Below are 13357 nucleotides of genomic sequence, written 5' to 3' on the forward strand. Positions count from 1 at the left end.
AGTTTTGTTGCTCTCAGATTGTTTCTCTGTTTTAAAATAGCGCATTAGATTACTCTACCGTATGCGCTGTATAATTATATTCTAATCCTGATTAAATTGTTATTTTTGTCTAAATATTTTTTCCCCAAAAAACAAAAGCAGGTCTAAATCCTTTTCTTTTTTGCTATTGGCATTCAGTACAAGACAGAAGTTAAAGTAATATTAAAGCAAAAAGCAGTTTGAAGAACATTGTAATTGGAAAATAAAAACAGTTATACGGGAGTAAACCAAGTTCCTCCATAGTTTAGTACTAAAATTTCTCGATTGCAGAAAGTCATTTTCTTTAAAATTAATATTTTCTGCCTTCATTGTTTAAATGATTCATAGTTTCGTTTAGGAACATTGTAATTTTGTCTCATTGTGGTCCACCGTCCCCTACACATAATGTATAAGAAAACATCAATTAAAAAAACAATGACTTTGTTAACGCGCTCGTGAAGTCATAATACCTAAATCCAGCTTCCGTACTGATTAATAATCATAGATATCAAAAATGAGGCAACTAAATTAAAATGAAGCAGGTTTCTCGCGAATCAAAAACGCTAAAGTAAATGAAAAAATACAGGAAAAAATATTGAATGAAGTAAAGAATAAGAAAATTAAAATCTGGTTTTCTCGTGGTCGCGAGATAAAATAATACTATGAAAACAAAAAAAAAAAAAAAAAAAAAAAAAACTCAAGGAAAAAATATAAATTAATGTATAAACTTTCTTTCCCTGCTCGCGAAATTATAACTTCAAAATTGAAGTTTCATAAATATAAATTTTCCTTCAAATGAAAAGTGAGCCAGCATGAATATGAGAATTCCTTAACCACGCTCGCGAAATAAACAATTTTGATATCAACTAAAAAAAAAAAAACAAAGAAAAAATATTAATGCAATAAAAGAACTTTATTATCGCTTTTACGGAACAAAAACTAAGACGTACACCAAATCCTTCGTTCCTCAGTGGCTCCAAGCCTTCTCCACATTTTTTTCCCCTCGCCTGTCTCTTTTTGGCCATGGCTTGCATATTTTCTCCTTTATGGTAGACAAATAATTTTCAAGGCAATCAACCCATCTAAGAACCGGTCGACCCCTTGTTCTAACTCCTGAAAGTTTAGCCAAATATATTTTGTTTGTTGATCTTTATCTAATTTTCCAACGTGACCTGACAATTCAATCGCTTTCGTGAAACCAAACTAAGACGTACACCAAATAGCAAGGTAAAAAATATTATTATTTTTCTTTTTTTCACGTTCGCGATATTAAAATTCAATTTCTATCTGCCGTACTGATTCATAATCCTAGAAATTAAAATTGAGACCAAAAATTAAAAAGAAAAGAGGGTTTTATCTCGTTAACAAAACAAAACCTATGAAAACAAAAAGAAAAAAATCTCATGGAAAAGAATAGAAAGTCATAAAAGAACTTTCTTCAACCGCTTGTGCAATTTTAGTTTCAAAATCAGAGTTTCATTTCTATAAATTTTAATTCAAATATAAAGTGAGACTGCTTAAAAATAGGATAATTCTTTAATAACGCTCCCGAAGTAAACAATTTTTAAATGAACTAAAAAAAGCAAATAAAAATATTAATTCAATTAAAGAACTTTCTTGTCGCGCTCGCGAAGATATGATACAAAAATCAAGCTTCCGCACGATTGAATAACACTAGTCTACGGAAAAAAAAATGCTGGGGAAACAATGCAAATTAATAAAAGATCTTTCTTAACCCCGCTCGCCAATCATAATTTCAAAATCATAGGTTCATTTCTCAAAATTTTCCTTCAAACGAAAGGTGAGGCAGCTTAAATATGAGAGAACTTGAAAACCGCGCTCACGAAGTAAGCATTTTTGAAATAAACTTAAAAAAATTGCGAAAAAATATTAGTTTATTAAAAGAACTTTCTTGTCGCGCTCGCGAGGATATAATACAAAAGTCAAGCTTCCGCACCGCTTAGTAACACTAGTCTACAAAAATAAATAAATAAATACTGATGAAATAAAAATATATTTAAATCAAGCCCATTTTCTATTGTTAAATTCTTTTTTGAAACCAAACTACTCTCGCGAAATAAACAATTTTGATATCAACTAAAAAAAAAAAATAATAATATTTAATAAAAACTTGATTCTCGCGTTCGCGGAACAAAATTTAAGACGTACACCAAATCCTTCCTTCTTCAAAGGCAGGACAGCCCTGGGTAGGCCCAGGCCTTCTCAACATTTTATTTCCCCCTCGCCTGTCTCTTTTTGGCCAATTTTTTCCTTTATGGAAGACAAATCCTTTTCAAGGCAATCAACCCATCTGAGGTTAGGTCGACCTCTTGTTCTAACTCCTGAAGGTTTAGCCAAAAAAATTTTGTTTGTTAATTTTTCTTTAATTTTACAACGTGGCCTGCACATTTCAATCGCTTTCGCAAAACCAAACTAAGACGTAAACCAAATAACAAAGGGAAAAATATTAAATCGTTTTTTTTTTTCACTTTCGCGATATTAAAATGCAACTTCTATCCGCCGTACTGATTCATGATCATAGAAATTCAGACAAAAATGAAAAAGAAATGAGGGTTTTCTCTCGTTCACGAAACAAAAACTATGAAAACAAAAGAAAAAAAAATCTCATGGAAAAGAATAGAAAGTCATAAAAGAACTTTCTTCCCCCGCTTGTCAATTATAGTTTCGAAATCAAAGTTTCATTTCTATAAATTTTACTTCAAATGAAAAGTGAAACTGCTAAAATATAGGATAATTCTTAACTGCGCGCCCGAAGTAAATGATTTTTAAATCAACTAAAAAAAAGCAAAGAAAAAATATTAATTTAGTAAATATTAATTTAATAAAAGAACTTAATTAGCGCGCTCGCGAAATTATAAAACAAAAATCAAGCTTCCGCACCGTTGAATAACACTAGTGAATAAATAAATAAATACGGAAGAAAAAATGTAAATAAAAGATCTTTCTTACCACGGTTGCGAATTTATAATTTCAAAATCAGATTCATTTCTATAAATTTTCCTTTAAATGAAAAATGAGACAGATTAAACATGAGAACTTTCCAACCGCGCTCAAGAAGTAAACATTTTTGAAATAAACTTTAAAAAACTGAGAAAAAATATTAATTCAATAAAAGAAATTAATTCTCGCGTTCGCGAAATTATAATACCCAAATATAGCTTCAGTGCTGATTAATAATCATAGAAATAGATAGTGAGGCAACTGATTTTAAAAGAAAAGTGTTTTCTCAGTTTCGCAACACAAACTATGAATAATAGGGGAGAGTGGGCCACAATGAGACATGGGCCACAACGAGACATAGTGAATTCAAAAGTAAATACAATTCTGACGGCTACCACTATCTAGGAGAAGTAAACATAATCAAAATCCATCCCAGAATTTCTAGTTCCATGCCGTTCTATATTTTTGTTTTGTAGGAAAGAATTATTTACTGTTTGGACACACAGAAAATGATTTGGGTGATTTCATGCATGTATTAAAATCTTGAAAAACCTCAACAGTTAAGCTAAGAGTTGTAGTTTATGTTGTTACTCATTGTTTCGTCTTCTATTATTCAGCGAATTAACTCATGGTTTAAAGCAAAAGTCATTTTTTTGTTTGGGCCACAGTGAGACTTCTCATTATGACACAAGCAACAGTAAGAAAGTGTTTTTCTACACTCTATTCTAATTCATATCTACTACTTGTTTTAGTTTACAAAAAAGAAATTTAACAATAGAAAATAGGCTTGATTTTAAAAATATTTATATTTTATCAGTATTTTTTTTGTAGACTAGTGGTACTAAACGATGCGGAAGCTTGATTTTTGTATTATATCTTCGCGAGCGTGACAAGTAAGTTCTTTTATTGAATTAATATTTTTTGTTTAGTTATTATTTTTATTTTTTTTTCTGTAGACTAGTGTTATTCAGCAGTCTGGAAGCTTGATTTTTGTATTTCGCGAGCGCGTTAATTAAGTTCTTTTATTGAATTAATATTTTTTATTTATATTTTTATTTAGTATATTTTTATTTATTTATTTTTCTGTAGACTAGTGTTATTCACCGGTCCGGAAGCTTGATTTTTGTATTATAATTTCGCGAGTGCGTTAATCAAGTTCTTTTAATTAATTAATATTTCTTCTCAGTTTTTTAAGTTTATTTCAAAAATGTTTACTTCGTGAGCGCGGTTGGAAAGTTTTTTCATATTTAAGCTGTCTCACCTTTCATTTAAAGGAAACTTTACAAAAATGAATCTGTGATTTTGAAATTATAAATTCGAATCCGGCCTAAGAAAGATCTTTTATTCACACTTTTTCTTCAGTATTTATTATTATTATTATTTTAATCTATTTATTTATTTTGTTAGCTTGATTTTTTATTCTAATTTCACGACCGTGTTAAGTTCTTTTATTGAATTAATGTTTTTTTATTTATATTTTTTATTTATATATTTTTTTTTTTATGTAGACTGGTGTTATTTAGCGGCGTGGAAGCTTGATTTTTGTATTATTTCCCGAGAGCGTTAATTAAGTTCCTTTATTGTATTAATATTTTTTATTTAGTATATATATATATATATATATATATATTTATTTATTTTTATCTAGACCAGTGTTACTCACCGGTCCGGAAGCTTGATTTTTGTATTATAATCTCTTTTATTAAATTAATATTTCTTCTCAGTTTTTTAAGTTTGTTTCAAAATCTTTTCTTCGCGATTGCGGTTGGAAAGTTTTCTCATATTTAAGCTGTTTCAATTTTCATTTAAAGGAAAATTTACAGAAATGAATCTGTGATTTTTAAATTATAAATTCGAATCCGGACTAAGAAAGATCTTTTATTTAAATTTTTTCTTCAGTATTTATTATTTTTTAAAAAATTTATATGAGTTTTGCATTCTAATTTCTTCTGCGCGTTAATAAAGGTTTTTCTTTGAATTAATATTTCCCCTTTGTTTTTTAGTTGATATCAAAATTGTTTATTTACGAGAACGGTTTAAAGAATTATCCTTTATTTTAGATGTTTCACTTTTCATTTGAAGGAAAATTTATATTTATGAACCTTTTGATTTTGAAATTATAATTTTGCGAGCGAGGGTAGAAAGTTCTTTTATTGCTTTATATTTTTTCCTTGAGATTTTTCTTTTTGTTTTCATAGTTTTTGTTTCGCGAACGATAGAAAAATCTCTTTTCTTTTTAATTTTTTGTCTCATTTTCAATCTCTATGATTATAAATCAGTACGGCCGATAGAAGTTGAATTTTAGTATCGCGAACGCGAAATAAGTTTTTTTTAAATTAAAATTTTTTCCTCTGCTATTTGGTGTACGTCTTAATTTTTATTTCGCGACGGCGAGAAAACCCAATTTTAATTTAATTTTTCATTCTTTATTTCAATCAATATTTTTTTTTCCTTTATTTGATTTCAACGTTTTTGTTTCGCGAACATGAGAAAAAGATTCGTTTTAATTTAGTTGCTGCAATTTCATATAAATGATTATTAATCAGTACGGAAGATAAATTTTTGTATTATTATTTCGTAAATGCGAGAGCAAAGTTATCATTTCTTTTAACTGAAATTTTCTTCTCCCATTATTTGTATGGGAGGGTGGGCCACAATTGAGACATTGCAAATTCAAAAATAAATACAATTCTGACAGCTACCACCACCTAGAAGGAGTAAACGTAACCAAAATGCATCCCAGAATTTCTAGTTCCATGTTGTTCTATGTTTTTGTTTTGTAGAAAAAAATTAGTTACTGTTTGGACACACCGAAAATGATTTGGAAAATTTCATTCATCCATCATGATCTTGAAAAACTTCAACAGTTAAGGTAAGTGTTGTAGTTTATTTTGTTACTGACTCTTTATTCTTCTACCATTCAGCTACGTTACTTTCAACTCATGGTTTATTTTAATGATATGAAGCAAAAATCTTTATTTTGTTGTGTGGGCTACAATGAGACGTCTCTTTGTGGCCCAAGCAGCAGTAAGCAAGTGTAGAATACTTATCTACTTCTTGTTTTAGTTTACAAAAACGAAATTTAATAATAGAAAATAGGCTTGATTTAAAAATATTTATATTTTAACCAATAATTACAAGTTAATTTTTATTTTACTACACAGCTTTATACAAAACAAAACTAGAAACCGGTTCGTAGTTAATAAAGTTGCCAAATTTGGTACTTATTTTAAAGCATTTATGTAATTATTTTACAAATATTAATTATAATTATAAAGTTAGTAAAAGAAATCAATTATTGTTTGGCATTTATTCTTTTTAGAATTATGTTTTTCTTTTCTTTTTTTGCTCACTGTAATTAAAATTGTTTCGTATGTAAGAATAAAACAGTTTTAAAAATTAAAAATATGCTTTAAGGGGCACAGAACCTCGAAACCATCAAATTTATGGGGGAAAAAACTGTCGGAATTGTGGAAAACATTAGTCTGTGCGGCTTGGTGTTGTAATTTTTTTGTTGTAATTTTTAATAACTCTGAACTGAATTTATTAAAGAAAGTTAACTAGCTAAAGGTGCTTATTTTACAAACTTTGAGTAAAAATACAGTAATTATTCAGCTGACCCATTGTGGCCCTTCTTAAACGTCTCATATTGGTCCATCATGAGGTCACAATGTGACACTTCTCATCGAATTTATAAAGACTCGTAACTTTATTTTCCTAACATTAAATAAACTAAATTTGGCGCAATATACTATAATTTGATAACTTTAATATAATCAAGTATGTTTCTGCGCTTCTGAACTCACTAATACACCAAAAATGAAAAATATGTTTTTGTCTCATTGTGGCCCATCATCCCGTACAAGTAATGGAGGAAGGAAATATCAATTTAAAAAATAACTTTGCTCTCGCGCTCGTGAAGTCGTAATACAAAAATCTAGCTTCCGAACTGATTAATAATCATAGATATAAAAAATGAGGCAACTAAATTAAAATGAAACAGGTTTTCTCGCGTTCGCGAAACAAAACACTGAAATCAGTGAAATAATAAATATTGAAAGAAGTAAAATATTGAAAGAAGTCAAGAATAAGACAATTTAATTAAAATCAGGTTTCTCGTGGTCGCGAGATAAAAAAAAAAGTGAAAAAAAAATACTCAAGGAAAAAATATAAATTAATAAAAAAACTTTCTTCCCCCGCTCGCGAAATTATAATTTCAAAATTGGTTTTTCATAAATATAAATTTTCCTTCAAATGAAAAGTGAGCCAGCTTGAATATGGGATAATTCTTCACCCGCGCTCGCGAAATAAAAAATTTTGAAATAAACTTAAACAGAGAAAAAATATTAATTCAATAAAAGAAGTTTATTGTCGCGCTCGCGAAATTATTATACAAAAATCAAGCTTCCGCACCATTTAATAATAACACTGGTCTACAAACAAAAAATACTGAAGAAAAAATTTAAATTAATAAATGAACTTTCTTCCCCCGCTTGCGATTTTATAATTTCGAAATTGAAGTTTCATAAATATAAATTTTCCTTCAAATGAAAAGTGAGCCAGCTTGAATATGGGATAATTCTTTACCCGCGCTCGCGAAATAAAAAATTTTGAAATAAACTTAAACAGAGAAAAAATATTAATTCAATAAAAGAAGTTTATTGTCGCGCTCGCGAAATCATTATACAAAAATCAAGCTTCCGCACCGTTTAATAATAACACTGGTCTACAAACAAAAAATACTGAAGAAAAAATTTAAATTAATAAATGAACTTTCTTCCAACGCTTGCGATTATATAATTTCGAAATTGAAGTTTCATAAATAGAAATTTCCTTGAAATGAAAAGTGAGCCAGCTTGAATATGGGATAATTCTTTACCCGCGCTCGCGAAATAAAAAATTTTGAAATAAACTTAAACAGAGAAAAAATATTAATTCAATAAAAGAAGTTTCTTGTCGGGCTCGCGAAATTATTATACAAAAATCAAGCTTCCGCACCATTTAATAATAACACTGGTCTACAAACAAAAAGTACTGAAGAAAAAATTTAAATTAATAAAAGATCTTTCTTGCCCCGATTGCGATTTTATAATTTCAAAATCACAGGTTCATTTCTATAAATTTTCCTTCAAATGAAATGCGAGACAGCTTAAATATGAAAACTTTCCAACCGCGCTCACGAAGTAAACATTTTTGAAATAAACTTTAAAAAACTGAGAAAAAAGACTAATGCAATAAAAGAACATTTTTCTCGAACTCGGGAAATTATAATACAAAAATCTAGCTTACGTACTGATTAATAATCATAGAAATAAAAAATAAGAAGCCTAAAGGATTTTCTCGCTTTCCCGAAAATGAAACGCTAAAAACAACCAAATAATAAAAGAAGAAATATTGATTGAAATAAAAATTCTGGCAACTGAATAAAAAAGAAAAAGGTTTTCTCGCGTTTTCGAAAAAAAAAAAAAAAAATCTATGAAAAAAAAAATACTCAAGGAAAAAATATAACTTCGCCTGCGGGGGAAGAAAGTTCTTTTATTAATTTATAATTTCAAAATCGCAGGTTTATTCCTATAAATTTTCCTTCAAATGAAAAGTAAAACTGTTAAAATAAAGAATAATTCTTTAATCACACTCGCGAAATAAACAATTTTGATATCAACTAAAAAAACAAAGAAAAAATATTAATTCAATAAAAGATCTTGATTCTCGCTTTCGCGAAATTATAATAGACAAATCTAGCTTCAGTACTGATAAATAATCAAAGAAATAGATAGTGAGGCAACTAATTTTGAAAGAAAAGGGTTTTCTCGCGTTCGCAAAACAAACTATGAATAATAAGGGAGGGTGGGCCACGATGAGACATGGGCCACAACGAAACATTGTGAATTCAAAAGTAAATACAATTCTGACAGCTACCACCATCTAGGAAAAGTAAACATAATCAAAATCAATCCCAAAATTTCTAGTTCCATGCTGTTTTATGTTTTTGTTTTGTAGGAAAAAAAATAGTTACAGTTTGGACACACTGAAAATGATTTGGATAATTTCATGCATGTATTAAAATCTTGAAAAATTTCAACAGTTAAGCTAAGAGTTGTAGTTTATGTTGTTACTGATTCTTTCATCTTCTATTATTCAGCTATAACTCATGGTTTATTTTAATGATATGAAGCAAAAATCTTTTTTTTTTTTTTTGTTTTCGCCACAATGAGACATCTTATTGCGGCCTAAGCAGTAGTAAGCAAAGGTAGATTTTAGTTTACAATATTTATATTTTATCAGTATTTTTTTTTTGTAGACCAGTGTTACCGTGCGGAAGCTTGATTTTTGTATCATTTCTTCGCGAGCGCGTTAATCAAGTTCTTTTTTATTGAGTTTATATTTTTTCTCAGTTTTTTAAGTTTATTTCAAAAATGTTTACTTCGTGAGCGCGATATTCAAGTTTTCTAATATTTAAGCTGTCTCACTTTTCGTTTGAAGGAAATTTTAGAGAAATGAAGCTATGATTTGAAAAAGTAATTCGCGAACGGGGTTTAAAAAGATCTTTCATTAATTTACAGTTTTTCTTCAGTATTTTTTTTTTTCGTAGACTAGTGTTATTCAAGTCAAATCAAGAAAAAATTCTTTTATTCAAGAAAAAAATCTGTTCTTCAAATCATTCAAGAAAAAATTCTTTTATAAATTTACAATTTTTCTTCAGTATTTTTTTTTCGTAAACTAGTGTTATTCAACTGTGCGGAAGCTTGATTTTTGTATCATTTCTTCGCGAGCGCGTTAAAAAAGTTCTTTTATTGAGTTTATATTTTTTCTCAGTTTTTTAAGTTTATTTCAAAAATATTTTTTCGCGAGCGCGGTTTTCAAGTTTTTTCAGATTTAAGCTGTCTCGCTTTTCGTTTGAAGGAAAATTTAGCTTGATTTTTGTATCATTTCTTCGCGAGCGCGTTAATCAAGTTCTTTTATTGAGTTTATATTTTTTCTCCTTTTATTGAGTTTATAATTTTTCTCCTTTTATTGAGTTTATATTTTTTCTCAGTTTTTTAAGTTTATTTCAAAAATATTTATTTCGCGAGCGTGGTTTTCAAGTTTTTTCAGATTTAAGCTATCTCACTTTTTGTTTGAAGGAAAATTTAGCTTGACTTTTGTATCATTTCTTCGCGAGCGCGTTAATCAAGTTCTTTTATTGAGTTTATATTTTTTCTCAGTTTTTTAAGTTTATTTCAAAATTATTATTTCGCGAACGCGGTTTTCAAGTTTTTTCAGATTTAAGCTGTCTCGCTTTTCGTTTGAAGGAAAATTTAGCTTGGTTTTTGTATCATTTCTTCGCGAGCGCGTTAAAAAAGTTCTTTTATTGAGTTTATATTTTTTCTCAGTTTTTTAAGTTTATTTCAAAAATATTTACTTCGCGAGCGCGGTTTTCAAGTTTTCTTAGATTTAAGCTGTCTAACTTTTCGTTTGAAGGAAATTTTAGAGAAATGAAGCTATGATTTTGAAAAAGTAATTCGCGAACGGGGATAAAAAAGATCTTTTATTAATTTACAGTTTTTTTTCAGAATTTTTTTTCGTAAACTAGTGTTATTCAACTGTGCGGAAGCTTGATTTTTGTATCATTTCTTCGCGAGCGCGTTAAAAAAGTTCTTTTATTGAGTTTATATTTTTTCTCAGTTTTTTAAGTTTATTTCAAAAATATTTTTTCGCGAGCGCGGTTTTCAAGTTTTTTCAGATTTAAGCTGTCTCGCTTTTCGTTTGAAGGAAAATTTAGCTTGATTTTTGTATCATTTCTTCGCGAGCGCGTTAATCAAGTTCTTTTATTGAGTTTATATTTTTTCTCCTTTTATTGAGTTTATAATTTTTCTCCTTTTATTGAGTTTATATTTTTTCTCAGTTTTTTAAGTTTATTTCAAAAATATTTATTTCGCGAGCGTGGTTTTCAAGTTTTTTCAGATTTAAGCTGTCTCACTTTTTGTTTGAAGGAAAATTTAGCTTGACTTTTGTATCATTTCTTCGCGAGCGCGTTAATCAAGTTCTTTTATTGAGTTTATATTTTTTCTCAGTTTTTTAAGTTTATTTCAAAAATATTTTTTCGCGAGCGCGGTTTTCAAGTTTTTTCAGATTTAAGCTGTCTCGATTTCGTTTGAAGGAAAATTTAGCTTGGTTTTTGTATCATTTCTTCGCGAGCGCGTTAAAAATGTTCTTTTATTGAGTTTATATTTTTCCTCAGTTTTTTAAGTTTATTTCAAAAATATTTTTTCGCGAGCGCGGTTTTCAAGTTTTTTCAGATTTAAGCTGTCTCGCTTTTCGTTTGAAGGAAAATTTAGCTTGATTTTTGTATCATTTCTTCGCGAGCGCGTTAATCAAGTTCTTTTATTGAGTTTATATTTTTTCTCCTTTTATTGAGTTTATATTTTTTCTCCTTTTATTGAGTTTATATTTTTTCTCCTTTTATTGAGTTTATATTTTTTCTCAGTTTTTTAAGTTTATTTCAAAAATATTTATTTCGCGAGCGTGGTTTTCAAGTTTTTTCAGATTTAAGCTGTCTCACTTTTTGTTTGAAGGAAAATTTAGCTTGACTTTTGTATCATTTCTTCGCGAGCGCGTTAATCAAGTTCTTTTATTGAGTTTATATTTTTTCTCAGTTTTTTAAGTTTATTTCAAAATTATTATTTCGCGAACGCGGTTTTCATTTTTTTTTCAGATTTAAGCTGTTTCGATTTCGTTTGAAGGAAAATTTAGCTTGATTTTTGTATCATTTCTTCGCGAGCGCGTTAATCAAGTTCTTTTATTGAGTTTATATTTTTCCTCAGTTTTTTAAGTTTATTTCAAAAATATTTACTTCGCGAGCGCGGTTTTCAAGTTTTTTCAGATTTAAGCTGTCTCGCTTTTCGTTTGAAGGAAAATTTAGCTTGATTTTTGTATCATTTCTTCGCGAGCGCGTTAATCAAGTTCTTTTATTGAGTTTATATTTTTTCTCCTTTTATTGAGTTTATATTTTTTCTCAGTTTTTTAAGTTTATTTCAAAAATATTTACTTCGCGAGCGCGGTTTTCAAGTTTTTTTAGATTTAAACTGTCTCGCTTTTCGTTTGAAGGAAAATTTAGCTTGATTTTTGTATCATTTCTTCGCGAGCGCGTTAATCAAGTTCTTTTATTGAGTTTATATTTTTTCTCAGTTTTTTAAGTTTATTTCAAAAATATTTACTTCGCGAGCGCGGTTTTCACGTTTTCTTAGATTTAAGCTGTCTAACTTTTCGTTTGAAGAAAATTTTTGAGAAATGAAGCTATGATTTTGAAAAAGTAATTCGCGAACGTGGATAAAAAAGATCTTTTATTAATTTACAGTTTTTTTTCAGTATTTTTTTTTCGTAGACTAGTGTTATTCAACTGTGCGGAAGCTTGATTTTTGTATCATTTCTTCGCGAGCGCGTTAAAAAAGTTCTTTTATTGAGTTTATATTTTTTCTCAGTTTTTTAAGTTTATTTCAAAAATATTTTTTCGCGATCGCGGTTTTCAAGTTTTTTCAGATTTAAGCTGTCTCGCTTTTCGTTTGAAGGAAAATTTAGCTTGATTTTTGTATCATTTCTTCGCGAGCGCGTTAATCAAGTTCTTTTATTGAGTTTATATTTTTTCTCCTTTTATTGAGTTTATATTTTTTCTCCTTTTATTGAGTTTATATTTTTTCTCCTTTTATTGAGTTTATATTTTTTCTCCTTTTATTGAGTTTATATTTTTTCTCAGTTTTTTAAGTTTATTTCAAAAATATTTATTTCGCGAGCGCGGTTTTCATTTTTTTTCAGATTTAAGCTGTTTCGATTTCGTTTGAAGGAAAATTTAGCTTGATTTTTGTATCATTTCTTCGCGAGCGCGTTAATCAAGTTCTTTTATTGAGTTTATATTTTTTCTCAGTTTTTTAAGTTTATTTCAAAATTATTATTTCGCGAACGCGGTTTTCAAGTTTTTTCAGATTTAAGCTGTTTCGATTTCGTTTGAAGGAAAATTTAGCTTGATTTTTGTATCATTTCTTCGCGAGCGCGTTAATCAAGTTCTTTTATTGAGTTTATATTTTTTCTCAGTTTTTAAAGTTTATTTCAAAAATATTTACTTCGCGAGCGCGGTTTTCAAGTTTTTTTAGATTTAAACTGTCTCGCTTTTCGTTTGAAGGAAAATTTAGCTTGATTTTTGTATCATTTCTTCGCGAGCGCGTTAATCAAGTTCTTTTATTGAGTTTATATTTTTTCTCAGTTTTTTAAGTTTATTTCAAAAATATTTTTTCGCGAGCGCGGTTTTCAAGTTTTTTCAGATTTAAGCTGTCTCGATTTAGTTTGAAGGAAAATTTAGCTTGATTTTTGTATCATTTCTTCGCGAGCGCGTTAAAAAAGTTCT

Source organism: Uloborus diversus, unplaced genomic scaffold (genome assembly GCF_026930045.1).
Source record: "Uloborus diversus isolate 005 unplaced genomic scaffold, Udiv.v.3.1 scaffold_302, whole genome shotgun sequence".
NCBI lineage: Eukaryota > Metazoa > Arthropoda > Arachnida > Araneae > Uloboridae > Uloborus > Uloborus diversus.